This window comes from Oncorhynchus nerka, unplaced genomic scaffold (genome assembly GCF_034236695.1).
Source record: "Oncorhynchus nerka isolate Pitt River unplaced genomic scaffold, Oner_Uvic_2.0 unplaced_scaffold_4197, whole genome shotgun sequence".
Taxonomy (NCBI): domain Eukaryota; kingdom Metazoa; phylum Chordata; class Actinopteri; order Salmoniformes; family Salmonidae; genus Oncorhynchus; species Oncorhynchus nerka.
In genome coordinates this window covers 1-17,422 of record NW_027037099.1, presented here as the reverse complement: position 1 = coordinate 17,422, position 17,422 = coordinate 1, and the positions used below count along the sequence as shown (strand labels likewise).

Below are 17,422 nucleotides of genomic sequence, written 5' to 3'. Positions count from 1 at the left end.
ATTCTAGATCCTGTATGTATTCATCTTGCAATTGCCATAAACATCTTCAAGTAGTGTCTAGGGGTAGAGGTTAGGGGTAAAGGTTAGGGTAGTGTCTAGGGGTAGTGGTTAAGAGTAGTGTCGAGGGGTAGTGGTTAGGTTAGTGGTTAGGAGTAGTGGTTAGGGTAGTGGTTAGAGTAGTGGTTAGGGGTAGTGGTTAGGAGTAGTGGTTAGGGATAGTGGTTAGGGTAGTGGTTAGGTAGTGGTTAGGGGTAGTGTCTAGGTAGTGTCTAGGGGTAGTGGTTAGGAGTAGTGGTTAGAGTAGTGGTTAGAGTAGTGGTTAGGAGTAGTGGGTTAGGGGTAGTGGCTAGGGGAGTGGCTAGGGGGAGTAGCTAGGGGTAGTGGTTAGGGGGTAGTGGTTAGGGGTTAGGGTAGTGGTTAGGGGTAGTGATTAGTGGTAGAGGTTAGGGGTAGTGGTTAGGGGTAGTGGTTAGTGGTCAGTCTAGGGGTAAAGGTTAGGGGTAGTGTCTAGGGTTAATGGTTATGGGGTGGTTATGGGTCGTGGTTATGGGTCATGGTTATGGGTATTGGTTAAGAGTAGTGTCTATGGGTAAAGGTTAGGGTAGTGTCTAGGGTTAATGGGTTAAGAGTAGTGTCTAGGGTAGTGTCGAGGGGGTAGTGGTTAGGGGTAGTGGTTAGGTAGTGGTTAATGGTTAGTGGTAGTGTCTATGGGTAAAGGTTAGGGGTAGTGTCTAGGGTTAGTGGTAGTGGTTAGTGGTAGTGGTTAGGGTAGTGTCTAGGGACTAGTGGCTATTGTTTGATTTGGAACTAAGCATCGAGTGGTGGTCTGTTCTTCGGTAGAAGTACCTCTCTCTGGAGATGATGCCAGCTCGGCGGGCGCGGCTCCCCAAGACGAAGGAGAACTCGCTGACCTGCGCCAGGCCAGCAGACACTATCCAACGGATGGGCGAGAACCCTTAGGGCAAGATGGCCGACAGCACCAGCACCGCCATCAGGAACTAACAGGAACATGGAGAGGAGGAGGTGTTTCATTAGAGAGAGTGAGAGAGAGTGAGGGGGAGAGAGAGAAAGAGAGAGAGATAGAGAAAGATAGAGAGAGGGGGAGAGGGAGAAAGATAGAGAGAGGGGGAGAGAGAAAAGAGAGAGAGGGGAGAGAGAGAGAGCGAGAGAGGGGGAGAGAGAGAGAAAGAGAGGGGAGAGAGAGAAAGAGAGAGAGAGGGGGAGAGAGAGAAAGAGAGAGAGAGGGGAGAGAGAGAAAGAGAGAGAGAGGGGGAGAGAGAGAAAGAGAGAGAGAAAGAGAGAGGGGAGAGAGAGAAAGAAAAAAAAGAGAGAGAGAAAGAGAGAGAGAGAGAGAGAGAGAGAAAGAGAGAGAGAGAGAGAGAGAGAGAGAGAAAGTGAGAGAGAAAGAGTGAGGGGGAGAGAGAGAAAGAGAGAGAGAGAGAGGGGAGAGAGAAAGAGAAAGAGAGAGAGAGAGGGAGAGAGAGAAAGAGAGAGAGAGAGGGGGAGAGAGAGAAAGAGAGAGAGAGGGGGAGAGAGAGAGGGGGAGAGAGAGAAAGAGAGAGAGAGGGGGAGAGAGAGAAAGAGAGAGAGAGGGGAGAGAGAGAAAGAGAGAGAGAAAGAGAGAGAAAAAGAGAGAGAGAGTAAGAGAGAGAGAGAGAAAAGAGAGAGAGAGAGAGTGAGGGGGAGAGAGTGAGGGGGAGAGAGAGAAAGAGAGAGAGAGAGAAAATAAGTAAGTGAGAGTGGTTTAAAGCAACAACAGCATACCTTCATGATGACCAGTGAGAGAGTCAGCACCACCAGGACTGTCAGTTCGTACAGGACAAAGGTAGGAAAGACATGGAAACCTGCAGTAGAAGAGAACACACATGGAGACCTACACATGGAGACCTACACATGGAGACCTACACATGGAGACCTACACATGGAGACCTACACATGGAGACTTACACATGGAGACCTACACATGGAGACCTACACATGGAGACCTACACATGGAGACTTACACATGGAGACTTACAGCAGTAGAAAAAACACATAGAGACCTACAGCAGTAGAGACAACACAGAGACCTACAGTAGTAGAGACAACACAGAGACATACAGTAGTAGAGACAACACAGAGACCTACAGTAGTAGAGACAACACAGAGACCTACAGTAGTAGAGACAACACAGAGACATACAGTAGTAGAGACAACACAGAGACCTACAGTAGTAGAGACAACACAGAGACCTACAGTAGTAGAGACAACACAGAGACCTACAGTAGTAGAGACAACACAGAGACCTACAGTAGTAGAGACAACACATAGAGACCTACAGTAGTAGAGACAACACACAGAGACCTACAGTAGTAGAGACAACACAGAGAGACCTACAGTAGTAGAGACAACACAGAGACCTACAGTAGTAGAGACAACACACAGAGACCTACAGTAGTAGAGACAACACAGAGAGACCTACAGTAGTAGAGACAACACACAGAGACCTACAGTAGTAGAGACAACACAGAGAGACCTACAGTAGTAGAGACAACACAGAGACCTACAGTAGTAGAGACAACACAGAGACCTACAGTAGTAGAGACAACACAGAGACCTACAGTAGTAGAGACAACACATAGAGACCTACAGTAGTAGAGACAACACAGAGACCTACAGTAGTAGAGACAACACATAGACCTACAGTAGTAGAGACAACACAGAGACCTACAGTAGTAGAGACAACACATAGAGACCTACTGTAGTAGAGACAACACATAGAGACCTACAGTAGTAGAGACAACACAGAGACCTACAGTAGTAGAGACAACACATAGAGACCTACAGTAGTAGAGACAACACACAGAGACCTACAGTAGTAGAGACAACACACAGAGACCTACAGTAGTAGAGACAACACAGAGACCTACAGTAGTAGAGACAACACACATAGACCTACAGTAGTAGAGACAACACACAGAGACCTACAGTAGTAGAGACAACACACAGAGACCTACAGTAGTAGAGACAACACAGAGACCTACAGTAGTAGAGACAACACACAGAGACCTACAGTAGTAGAGACAACACAGAGACCTACAGTAGTAGAGAAAACACATAGAGACCTACAGTAGTAGAGACAACACAGAGACCTACAGTAGTAGAGACAACACAGAGACCTACAGTAGTAGAGACAACACACAGACCTACAGTAGTAGAGACAACACAGAGACCTACAGTAGTAGAGACAACACATAGAGACCTACAGTAGTAGAGACAACACAGAGACCTACAGTAGTAGAGACAACACAGAGACCTACAGTAGTAGAGACAACACAGAGACCTACAGTAGTAGAGACAACACAGAGACCTACAGTAGTAGAGACAACACATAGAGACCTACAGTAGTAGAGACAACACATAGAGACCTACAGTAGTAGAGATACGATGCTAAACAGCCATAGAGAGAGAGAGATACAGTTGAAGTCGGAAGTTTACATACACTGAGGTTGGAGTCATTAAAACTCGTTTTTCAACCATTCCACTAATTTCTTGTTAACAAACTTTAGTTCTGGCAAGTCGGTTAGGTCATCTACTTTGACACAAGGCTTGCAAGCCGAAGAACACCATCCCAACCGTGAAGCACGGGGGTGGCAGCATCATGTTGTGGCGGTGCTTTGCTGCAGGAGGGACTGGTGCACTTCACAAAATAGATGGCATCATGAGGCTGGAAAATTATGTCGATATATTGAAGCAACATCCCAAGACATCAGTCAGGAAGCTAATGCTGGTCGCAAATGGGTCTTCCAAATCGACAATAACCCCAAGCATACTTCCAAAGTTGTGGCAAAATGGCTTAAGGACAACAAAGTCGAGGTATTGGAGTGGCCATCACAAAGCCCTGACCTCAATCCTATAGAAAATGTGTGGGCAGAACTGGAAAAAGTGTGTGTGAGCAAGGAGGCCTTACAAACCTGACTCCGTTACACCAGCTCTGTCAGGTGGAATGGGCCAAAATTCACCCAATTTATTGTGAGAAGCTTGTGGAAGGCTACCCAAAACGTTTGACCCAAGTTAAACAATTTAAAGTCAATGCTACCAAATACTAATTGAGTGTATGTAAACTTCTGACCCAACTGGGAAATGTGATGAAAGAAATAAAAGATTAAATAAATCACTCTACTATTATTCTGACATTTCACATTCTTAAAATAAAGTGGTGATCCCAACTGACCTAAGACAGGGAATCTTTACTAGGATTAAATGTCAGGACTTGTGAAAAACGGAGTTTAAATGTATTTGCCTTAAGGTGTATGTAAACTTCCGACTTCAACTGTACGATGCTAAACAGCCATAGAGAGACAGAGACACGATGCTAAACAGCCATAGAGAGACAGAGACACGATGCTAAACAGCCATAGAGAGACAGAGACACGATGCTAAACAGCCATAGAGAGACAGAGACACGATGCTAAACAGCCATAGAGACAGAGACACGATGCTAAACAGCCATAGAGAGACAGAGACACGATGCTAAACAGCCATAGAGAGACAGAGACACGATGCTAAACAGCCATAGAGAGACAGAGACACGATGCTAAACAGCCATAGAGAGACAGAGACACGATGCTAAACAGCCATAGAGAGACAGAGACACGATGCTAAACAGCCATAGAGACAGAGACACGATGCTAAACAGCCATAGAGAGAGACAGAGACACGATGCTAAACAGCCATAGAGAGACAGAGACACGATGCTAAACAGCCATAGAGAGACAGAGACACGATGCTAAACAGCCATAGAGAGACAGAGACACGATGCTAAACAGCCATAGAGAGACAGAGACACGATGCTAAACAGCCATAGAGAGACAGAGACACGATGCTAAACAGCCATAGAGAGACAGAGACACGATGCTAAACAGCCATAGAGAGACAGAGACACGATGCTAAACAGCCATAGAGAGACAGAGACACGATGCTAAACAGCCATAGAGAGACAGAGACACGATGCTAAACAGCCATAGAGAGACAGAGACACGATGCTAAACAGCCATAGAGAGACAGAGACACGATGCTAAACAGCCATAGAGAGACAGAGACACGATGCTAAACAGCCATAGAGAGACAGAGATATGATGCTAAACAGAGACACTGCAGAGGGTAAGCTTCAGTTCTGACCAATGGAGGCGAAGAAGATGATGGCGAGGAAGTCTCTGATTGGCTCGATGCAGCCCATGACCTCCGTGGTGCAAATGTGACCCTGCGAGGAGAGAAGCGCTCCAGCCAGGAAGCAGCCCAGCTCCATGGAAATGCCCAGGAACTCTGTCACCTGGGAAACGCCGGGGGGAAAACATCATTTGACATACATTTGGTAGAATGGATATATTTTAACCATTTATATCATAAACTCCCTAATGACACAGTATTGCATTTGTATTGGAATGTCAATTGTAGTACTTGATTGTACAGGAAACATAACCTCTGTTGGAGAAGAGAGGAGGGGGAGCTACATCTCACAGAGGAGAGGATAGAGGAGGGGAGCTACATCTCACAGAGGAGAGGATAGAGGAGGGGGAGCTACATCTCACAGAGGAGAGGATAGAGGAGGGGGAGCTACATCTCACAGAGGAGAGGATAGAGGAGGGGGAGCTACATCTCACAGAGGAGGTGAAGCTACATCTCATAGAGGAGAGGATAGAGGAGGGGGAGCTACATCTCATAGAGGAGAGGATAGAGGAGGGGGAGCTACATCTCACAGAGGAGAGGATAGAGGAGGGGGAGCTACATCTCACAGAGGAGAGAATAGAGGAGGGGGAGCTACATATCACAGAGGAGAGGATAGAGGAGGGGGAGCTACATCTCACAGAGGAGAGGATAGAGGAGGGGGAGCTACATCTCACAGAGGAGAGGATAGAGGGGGAGCTACATCTCACAGAGGAGAGGATAGAGGGGGAGCTACATATCACAGAGGAGAGGATAGAGGAGGGGGAGCTACATCTCACAGAGGAGAGGATAGAGGAGGGGGAGCTACATCTCACAGAGGAGAGGATAGAGGAGGGGGAGCTACATCTCACAGAGGAGAGGATAGAGGAGGGGGAGCTACATCTCATAGAGGAGAGGATAGAGGAGGGGGAGCTACATCTCACAGAGGAGAGGATAGAGGAGGGGGAGCTACATCTCACAGAGGAGAGGATAGAGGAGGGGGAGCTACATCTCACAGAGGAGAGGATAGAGGAGGGGAGCTACATCTCACAGAGGAGAGGATAGAGGAGGGGAGCTACATCTCACAGAGGAGAGGATAGAGGAGGGGGAGCTACATCTCACAGAGGAGGATAGAGGAGGGGAGCTACATCTCACAGAGGAGAGGATAGTGGAGGGGGAGCTACATCTCACAGAGGAGGGGGAGCTACATCTCACAGAGGAGAGGATAGAGGAGGGGGAGCTACATCTCACAGAGGAGAGGATAGAGGAGGGGGAGCTACATCTCACAGAGGAGAGGATAGAGGAGGGGAGCTACATCTCATAGAGGAGGGGGAGCTACATCTCACAGAGGAGAGGATAGAGGAGGGGGAGCTACATCTCACAGAGGAGAGAATAGTGGAGGGGGAGCTACATCTCACAGAGGAGGGAATAGTGGAGGGGGAGCTACATCTCACAGAGGAGAGGGGGAAGAGTGAGGGGGGGGGGGTACATACGGTGAGCATGAGGAATACGAAGGCAGCGGTCCCCAGAACCAGGATCTCCTTGTTGCCTTTAGACTCAGCATGGAGCTTCCTGTAGTATGGACCAATCAGGAAGGATTTGAGGAGAACACACAGCAGTAGTACCATAGCCAGAGAGAACAGGACCTGGGACAGGAGCAGGAGGACGTGCAGACCTCCAAACAGGACACTACAGAACACAGGATAGAACACAGAACACCAGCCTCACAACACAGAACACTGGTTTACAGCGAGAACAGGACCTGGGCTAGGAGGACAGAACACAGGACAGGATCCTCAGAAGACAGAACACAGGACAGGACCCTCAGAAGACAGAACACAGGACAGGACCCTCAGAAGACAGAACAGGACCCTCAGAAGACAGAACACAGGACAGGATCCTCAGAAGACAGAACAGGACCCTCAGAAGACAGAACCCTCAGAAGACAGGACAGGACCCTCAGAAGACAGAACACAGGACAGGACCCTCAGAAGACAGAACACAGGACAGGACCCTCAGAAGACAGAACAGGACCCTCAGAAGACAGAACAGGACCCTCAGAAGACAGAACAGGACCCTCAGAAGACAGAACCCTCAGAAGACAGGACAGGACCCTCAGAAGACAGAACACAGGACAGGACCCTCAGAAGACAGGGCTCCGGGCAGCCGAGCGGAAATGGAGGAAAACTCGCCTCCCTGCGGACCTGGCATCCTTTCACTCCCTCCTCTCTACATTTTCCTCCTCTGTCTCTGCTGCTAAAGCCACTTTCTACCACTCTAAATTCCAAGCATCTGCCTCTAACCCTAGGAAGCTCTTTGCCACCTTCTCCTCCCTCTTGAATCCTCCTCCCCCTCCCCCCCCCTCCTCCCTCTCTGCAGATGACTTCGTCAACCATTTTGAAAAGAAGGTCGACGACATCCGATCCTCGTTTGCTAAGTCAAACGACACCGCTAGTTCTGCTCACACTGCCCTACCCTGTGCTCTGACCTCTTTCTCCCTCTCTCTCCAGATGACATCTCGCGTCTTGTGACGGCCGGCCGCCCAACAACCTGCCCGCTTGACCCTATCCCCTCCTCTCTTCTCCAGACCATCTCCGGTGACCTTCTCCCTTACCTCACCTCGCTCATCAACTCATCCCTGACCGCTGGCTACGTCCCTCCCCCCTTCAAGAGAGCGAGAGTTGCACCCCTTCTGAAAAAACCTACACTCGATCCCTCCGATGTCAACAACTACAGACCAGTATCCCTTCTTTCTTTTCTCTCCAAAACTCTTGAACGTGCCGTCCTTGGCCAGCTCTCCCGCTATCTCTCTCAGAATGACCTTCTTGATCCAAATCAGTCAGGTTTCAAGACTAGTCATTCAACTGAGACTGCTCTTCTCTGTATCACGGAGGCGCTCCGCACTGCTAAAGCTAACTCTCTCTCCTCTGCTCTCATCCTTCTAGACCTATCGGCTGCCTTCGATACTGTGAACCATCAGATCCTCCTCTCCACCCTCTCCGAGTTGGGCATCTCCGGCGCGGCCCACGCTTGGATTGCGTTCTACCTGACAGGTCGCTCCTACCAGGTGGCGTGGCGAGAATCCGTCTCCTCACCACGTGCTCTCACCACTGGTGTCCCCCAGGGCTCTGTTCTAGGCCCTCCCTATTCTCGCTATACACCAAGTCACTTGGCTCTGTCATAACCTCACATGGTCTCTCCTATCATTGCTATGCAGACGACACACAATTAATCTTCTCCTTTCCCCCTTCTGATGACCAGGTGGCGAATCGCATCTCTGCATGTCTGGCAGACATATCAGTGTGGATGACGGATCATCACCTCAAGCTGAACCTCGGCAAGACGGAGCTGCTCTTCCTCCCGGGGAAGGACTGCCCGTTCCATGATCTCGCCATCACGGTTGACAACTCCATTGTGTCCTCGTCCCAGAGCGCTAAGAACCTTGGCGTGATCCTGGACAACACCCTGTCGTTCTCAAATAACATCAAGGCGGTGGCCCGTTCCTGTAGGTTCATGCTCTACAACATCCGCAGAGTACGACCCTGCCTCACACAGGAAGCGGCGCAGGTCCTAATCCAGGCACTTGTCATCTCCCGTCTGGATTACTGCAACTCGCTGTTGGCTGGGCTCCCTGCCTGTGCCATTAAACCCCTACAACTCATCCAGAACGCCGCAGCCCGTCTGGTGTTCAACCTTCCCAAGTTCTCTCACGTCACCCCGCTCCTCCGCTCTCTCCACTGGCTTCCAGTTGAAGCTCGCATCCGCTACAAGACCATGGTGCTTGCCTACGGAGCTGTGAGGGGAACGGCACCTCACTACCTCCAGGCTCTGATCAGGCCCTACACCCAAACAAGGGCACTGCGTTCATCCACCTCTGGCCTGCTCGCCTCCCTACCACTGAGGAGACAGTTCCCGCTCAGCCCAGTCAAAACTGTTCGCTGCTCTGGCCCCCAATGGTGGAACAAACTCCCTCACGACGCCAGGACAGCGGAGTCAATCACCACCTTCCGGAGACACCTGAAACCCCACCTCTTTAAGGAATACCTAGGATAGGATAAAGTAATCTTTCTCCCCCTTAAAAGACCTAGATGCACTATTGTAAAGTGGCTGTTCCACTGGATGTCATAAGGTGAAAGCACCAATTTGTAAGTCGCTCTGGATAAGAGCGTCTGCTAAATGACTTAAATGTAATGTAAATGTAAGACAGAACAGGACCCTCAGAAGACAGAACATAGGACAGGACCCTCAGAAGACAGGACCCTCAGAAGACAGAACCCTCAGAAGACAAGACAGGACCCTCAGAAGACAGAACCCTCAGAAGACAAGACAGGACCCTCAGAAGACAGGACACAACAGTATTAAACATTAGAACTACATACCTTACTAGCATGAGTTGAGTTTTGGGACAGGGTGTGTCTAGTGCATATATAGCTGTGTGTGTGTGTGTGTGTGTGTGTGTGTGTGTGTGTGTGTGTGTGTGTGTGTGTGTGTGTGTGTGCTCACCTGTCCAGGTGGCCAGATGACACCTGTATGAGGGTGGGCATGACGGCTATGAACAGACCCAGCTGAACATCCTGCATTACCAACATCCCCAGGAGAACACTGCTGTAGTCCAGCTCCCCTACACACACACACACACACCACGCACAAACATACACACACACACACAGTTTTAATGTTTGTAGCCAGTTACTCATTTAAAGACAGGTGGTTCTTTAACATTAAAATAAAGAGCATTGGAAGTCAAGTCTCTCTCTCGCTCTGTCTCTCACACACACACACACACACACACACACACACACACACACACACACACACACAGACACACACAGAGACACACAGACACACACAGAGACACAGACACACACAAAGACACAGACACACACACACACACACGTAGTCTCCGTACCGTCCTTGTCAGCGCGGGCGCCCCCAGCCAGGAAGCGTGAGACCAGTGGTGTGGAGGATAGAGAGAGACAGGAGGAGATGAAGACGGTCTGGGTGGGACGGATATGCAGCACCTGACCCCACAGCAGCCCTGTAGCCACCATCAACAGACTGAGGTAGCATGAACCCTGCACAGAGATCTTCCACACCTGCACTCACACATAGGACAGTACACACATGTTAAATACACACACACAGTCTTGTACAGCTAATCTGGTGGGGACACACAATTCAATCACATTCAAAATCCTATTTTCCCTAACCCGTACTCTTACCCTAACCTTAACCCAAAAACCTAACCCGTACTCTTACCCTAACCTTAACCCAAAAACCTAACCCGTACTCTTACCCTTACCCCAACCTTAACCCAAAAACCTAACCCGTACTCCTTACCCTAACCTTAACCCAAAAACCTAACCCGTACTCTTACCCTAACTTTAACCCAAAAACCTAACCCGTACTCTTACTCTTACCCTAACCTTAACCCAAAAACCTAACCCGTACTCTTACTCTTACCCTAACTTTAACCCAAAAACCTAACCCGTACTCTTACCCTAACCTTAACCCAAAAACCTAACCCGTACTCTTACCCTTACCCTAACCTTAACCCAAAAACCTAACCCGTACTCTTACCCTTACCCCAACCGTAACCCAAAAACCTAACCCGTACTCTTACCCTAACCTTAACCCAAAAACCTAACCTGTACTCTTACTCTTACCCTAACCCAAAAACCTAACCCGTACTCTTACCCTAACCTTAACCCAAAAACCTAACCCGTACTCTTACCCTTACCCTAACCTTAACCCAAAAACCTAACCCGTACTCTTACCCTTACCCAACCCCAACCTTAACCAAAAAACCTAACCCTGGCTCCTAACCCTAAAACTAACCCTAGCTCTTAAACCTAACACTAATTCTAACCTTAACCTTAAACCCCCTAGAAATAGCATTTAAACTCATGGGGACCAACAAAATGTCCCCGTTGGTCAAATGTTAGTTTGTTTACCATTCTTGTGACAAGAATAGTTGAACACGTCCACGCATATAAAATGGTCTTCATCTCTTGAAATGAACACAATATAATTATCACGTTCCAGAGAAGAGAGAGAGAGAGGGAGGGAGGCCAGGGAGAGAGAGAGGGAGGGAGGCCAGGGAGAGAGAGTGAGGGAGGGAGAGAGAGAGAGCGAGAGAGCGCAAGAGAGGGAGGGAGGCCAGGGAGAGAGAGAGAGAGGGAGGGAGGCCAGGGAGAGAGAGAGGGAGGGAGGCCAGGGAGAGAGAGTGAGGGGAGGGAGAGAGAGAGTGAGAGAGCGCAAGAGGGGAGGGAGGCCAGGGAGAGAGAGAGAGGGGAGGGAGGCCAGGGAGAGAGAGAGGGAGGGAGGCCAGGGAGTGAGAGTGAGGGAGGGAGAGAGAGAGAGAGAGAGAGAGAGCGCAAGAGAGGGAGGGAGGCCAGGGAGAGAGAGAGAGAGAGAGCGCGAGAGAGGGAGGGAGGCCAGGGAGAGAGTGAGGGAGGGAGGGAAGCAGGAAGACTGATTAGGAAATGTGTGATAAACAGATAGCGAAATGAAGAGGAGAGAGAGTTAGACGTCGCTCTCTGCTGAGACGGAGTTTAATGGTGAAAGAATGTAAGAATGTGGGTTTCTGAGTCCCACTGTGAAAATGTAGGTCAGAGTTACACACTTCACACCAGTGTTAAGTCCTTTCCTGTCTGGTGATGTCACCCGGCAGATCAAAACTCCATCCCACCAAAACAGGCAGTGGTTCTAAACAGCTGTTCCACTAGAAGGGCATCATCATCATCATCAACTTCACAGTATCATTCCACCCTCATAGTGTGGAAATACATATAAAACACAGGGAATTCACGTTTATGTCTGCACTGGGCCTTTAATAGTTTTTGCTATTTCAAGAATGTAGGCTAATATCTGATGGAAAATACCTCTGTGTGTGTGTGTGTGTGTGTGTGTGTGAGGGGGGTTGAATGCAACACTAGGCAGCCTACCTTCCAGAAGTCGCTCTGGGGAGAACTCGAGACCGACCACGAAGAGAGTGAAGAACACTCCCAACTCTCCCAGCGTTTCTACCTGCACCATAGACTGCACAGAGATACATTACTCTCTCTCACACAGGCAGACACACAGACAGGCAGACACACAGACAGACAGACAGACACACAGACAGACAGGCAGGCAGACAGAGGCAGACAGAGGCAGACAGACAGAGGCAGACAGACAGAGGCAGACAGACAGGCAGAGAGACAGACAGACAGACAGACAGGCAGACAGAGGCAGACAGACAGGCAGACAGAGGCAGACAGGCAGAGAGACAGAAAGACAGGCAGACAGGCAGACAGAGGCAGACAGACAGACAGAGAGACAGGCAGACACTGTTGCATGTCTCACCTTGATGCTGTTGAGTCCAGAGGGACCCAGGAGGACTCCACAGACGATGTAACCAAACATGGGGGGCAGGCCCATCATAGTGCACAGCCAACCACATGGCAGAGACAGCATCACTACGGAGACCAGGTCCTGACCAGCCAATCACAGACAACAGGACAGGACACCACAGGGACACAGATTAGAATTGTGCAAAATTGTAATTTCATTTGAAGACCCATTTGGTCACATTACAGTTGGAGTCTCAGGACAGTCTTCATATAGTCAGATTACAGCTGGAGTCTCAGGACAGTCTTCATATAGTCAGATTACAGCTGGAGTCTCAGGACAGTCTTCATATAGTCAGATTACAGCTGGAGTCTCAGGACAGTCTTCATATGGTCAGATTACAGCTGGAGTCTCAGGACAGTCTTCATATGGTCAGATTACAGCTGGAGTCTCAGGACAGTCTTTATATAGTCAGATTACAGCTGGAGTCTCAGGACAGTCTTCATATAGTCAGATTACAGCTGGAGTCTCAGGACAGTCTTCATATGGTCAGATTACAGCTGGAGTCTCAGGACAGTCTTCATATGGTCAGATTACAGCTGGAGTCTCAGGACAGTCTTCATATAGTCAGATTACAGCTGGAGTCTCAGGACAGTCTTCATATAGTCAGATTACAGCTGGAGTCTCAGGACAGTCTTCATATGGTCAGATTACAGCTGGAGTCTCAGGACAGTCTTCATGTAGTCAGATTACAGCTGTAGTCTCAGGACAGTCTTCATATAGTCAGATTACAGCTGGAGTCTCAGGACAGTCTTCATATGGTCAGATTACAGCTGGAGTCTCAGGACAGTCTTCATATAGTCAGATTACAGCTGGAGTCTCAGGACAGTCTTCATATGGTCAGATTACAGCTGAGTCTCAGGACAGTCTTCATATGGATCAGCTGGAGTTACAGTTTCATATAGTCAGGCTGTAGTCTCAGGACAGTCTTCATATAGTTACAGCTGGAGTCTAGGACAGTCTTCATGTAGTCAGATTACTGGAGTCTCAGGACAGTCTTCATATAGTCAGATTACAGCTGGAGTCTCAGGACAGTCTTCATATGGTCAGATTACAGCTGGAGTCTCAGGACAGTCTTCATGTAGTCAGATTACAGCTGGAGTCTCAGGACAGTCTTCATATGGTCAGATTACAGCTGGAGTCTCAGGACAGTCTTCATATAGTCAGATTACAGCTGGAGTCTCAGGACAGTCTTCATATGGTCAGATTACAGCTGGAGTCTCAGGACAGTCTTCATATAGTCAGATTACAGCTGGACTCAGGACATTCTTCATATGGTCAGATTACAGCTGGAGTCAGGACAGTCTTCATATGGTCAGATTACAGCTGGAGTCTCAGGACAGTCTTCATATAGTCAGATTACAGCTGGAGTCTCAGGGCAGTCTTCATATAGTCCAGATTACAGCTGGAGTCTCAGGACAGTCTTCATATAGTCAGATTACAGCTGGAGTCTCAGGACAGTCTTCATATAGTCAGATTACAGCTGGAGTCTCAGGACAGTCTTCATGTAGTCAGATTACAGATGGAGTCTCAGGACAGTCTTCATATAGTCAGATTACAGCTGGAGTCTCAGGACAGTCTTCATATAGTCAGATTACAGCTGGAGTCTCAGGACAGTCTTCATATAGTCAGATTACAGCTGGAGTCTCAGGACAGTCTTCATATAGTCAGATTACAGCTGGAGTCTCAGGACAGTCTTCATATGGTCAGATTACAGCTGGAGTCTCAGGACAGTCTTCATGTAGTCAGATTACAGCTGTAGTCTCAGGACAGTCTTCATATAGTCAGATTACAGCTGGAGTCTCAGGACAGTCTTCATATGGTCAGATTACAGCTGGAGTCTCAGGACAGTCTTCATGTAGTCAGATTACAGCTGGAGTCTCAGGACAGTCTTCATATGGTCAGATTACAGCTGGAGTCTCAGGACAGTCTTCATATAGTCAGATTACAGCTGGAGTCTCAGGACAGTTTTCACAGTCCAGATTACAGCTGTAGTCTCAGGACAGTCTTCATATGGTCAGATTACAGCTGGAGTCTCAGGACAGTCTTCATGTAGTCAGATTACAGCTGTAGTCTCAGGACAGTCTTCATATAGTCAGATTACAGCTGGAGTCTCAGGACAGTCTTCATATGGTCAGATTACAGCTGGAGTCTCAGGACAGTCTTCATATGGTCAGATTACAGCTGGAGTCTAGGACAGTCTTCATATGGTCAGATTACAGCTGGAGTCTCAGGACAGTCTTCATATAGTCAGATTACAGCTGGAGTCTCAGGACAGTCTTTATATGGTCAGATTACAGCTGGAGTCTCAGGACAGTCTTCATATAGTCAGATTACAGCTGGACTCATATGGTCAGATTACAGCTGGAGTCTCAGGACAGTCTTCATATGGTCAGATTACAGCTGGACTCATCTTCATAGTCAGATTACAGCTGGAGTCTCAGGACAGTCTTCATATGGTCAGATTACAGCTGGAGTCATAGGACAGTCTTCATATAGTCAGATTACAGCTGGAGTCTCAGGGCAGTCTTCATATAGTCAGATTACAGCTGGAGTCTCAGGACAGTCTTCATATAGTCAGATTACAGATGGAGTCTCAGGACAGTCTTCATATGGTCAGATTACAGCTGGAGTCTCAGGACAGTCTTCATATGGTCAGATTACAGCTGGAGTCTCAGGACAGTCTTCATATAGTCAGATTACAGCTGGAGTCTCAGGACAGTCTTCATATGGTCAGATTACAGCTGGAGTCTCAGGACAGTCTTCATGTAGTCAGATTACAGCTGTAGTCTCCAGGACAGTCTTCATATAGTCAGATTACAGCTGGAGTCTCAGGACAGTCTTCATATGGTCAGATTACAGCTGGAGTCTCAGGACAGTCTTCATGTGGTCAGATTACAGCTGGAGTCTCAGGACAGTTCATATAGTCAGATTACAGATGGAGTCTCAGGACAGTCTTCATATAGTCAGATTACAGCTGGAGTCTCAGGACAGTTTCATATGGTCAGATTACAGCTGGAGTCTCGGGGACAGTCTTCATATGGTCAGATTACAGCTGGAGTCTCAGGACAGTCTTCATGTAGTCAGATTACAGCTGTAGTCTCAGGACAGTCTTCATATAGTCAGATTACAGCTGGAGTCTCAGGACAGTCTTCATATGGTCAGATTACAGCTGGAGTCTCAGGACAGTCTTCATGTAGTCAGATTACAGCTGGAGTCTCAGGACAGTCTTCATGGTCAGATTACAGCTGGAGTCTCAGGACAGTCTTCATAGTCAGATTACAGCTGGAGTCTCAGGACAGTCTTCATATGGTCAGATTACAGCTGGAGTCTCAGGACAGTCTTCATATAGTCAGATTACAGCTGGACTCAGGACATTCTTCATATGGTCAGATTACAGCTGGAGTCTCAGGACAGTCTTCATATGGTCAGATTACAGCTGGACTCATAGGACAGTCTTCATATAGTCAGATTACAGCTGGAGTCTCAGGGCAGTCTTCATATAGTCAGATTACAGCTGGAGTCTCAGGACAGTCTTCATATAGTCAGATTACAGCTGGAGTCTCAGGACAGTCTTCATATAGTCAGATTACAGCTGGAGTCTCAGGACAGTCTTCATGTAGTCAGATTACAGATGGAGTCTCAGGACAGTCTTCATATAGTCAGATTACAGCTGGAGTCTCGGACAGTCTTCATATAGTCAGATTACAGCTGGAGTCTCAGGACAGTCTTCATATGGTCAGATTACAGCTGGAGTCTCAGGACAGTCTTCATATAGTCAGATTACAGCTGGAGTCTCAGGGCAGTCTTCATATAGTCAGATTACAGCTGGAGTCTCAGGACAGTCTTCATATAGTCAGATTACAGCTGGAGTCTCAGGACAGTCTTCATATAGTCAGATTACAGCTGGAGTCTCAGGACAGTCTTCATATGGTCAGATTACAGCTGGAGTCTCAGGACAGTCTTCATATAGTCAGATTACAGATGGAGTCTCAGGACAGTCTTCATATAGTCAGATTACAGCTGGAGTCTCAGGACAGTCTTCATATGGTCAGATTACAGCTGGAGTCTCAGGACAGTCTTCATATAGTCAGATTACAGCTGGAGTCTCAGGACAGTCTTCATATAGTCAGATTACAGCTGGACTCAGGACAGTCTTCATATAGTCAGATTACAGCTGGACTCAGGACAGTCTTTATATGTATAGGACCATTAGTGTTCAGGGGTTAAAGTTGTACTGACTCATAGAAGTGTTGATCGGAGCGGGGCATGGTGGAGTCTCTGGGCTTGGTCAGAACATACTGGTTGTTCTTGGGAGTCGATGAGCATGCTCAGCCCCACGCTGCGTCCTCCACCTCTCCACCTCTCCTTGACGCGTTCCTTCTTCTTTTCCCTCCGTCTTCCTCCTCCTCCTCCACTCTCAGCACCGCCTCCACGTTGGCTACGTGCACTCCATTCATCTGATCACAATCCTGATAATAACTCTACTGGTATAGCCTTTAATACAATACATAACAGCCCCAACGCAGCACATCAGGGCCTGTCTTTATACAGCCTCTCAGACTGCTGATCTGGGATCAGGTCCTCCCTGTCCAAACAGTCTGATTCATTATGCTCTAAAAGGGAGACTGATCCTAGATCAGCACTCCTATTCTGACCCGTTTGTCGTCAAAGACGTTGTCCACCATATGACCTATGTTTGTTGTTGTTGTTGATTAACCTGTTTATTGTTGTCCTCTATGACCTATGTTTGTTGTTGTTGTTGATGAACCTGTTTATTGTTGTCGAAGGCGTGGTCCTCTATATGAACTATGTGTTGTTGTTGTTGATGAACCTGTTTATTGTT

General features: G+C 48.2%; 1 pseudogene; it reads right to left on the bottom strand.

The window, feature by feature from the left end:
- Window positions 1-846: 846 nt before the first annotated feature.
- On the bottom strand, window positions 847-17,416 carry LOC135566563 (transmembrane and coiled-coil domain-containing protein 3-like; annotated as a pseudogene).
- Window positions 17,417-17,422: the final 6 nt, after the last annotated feature.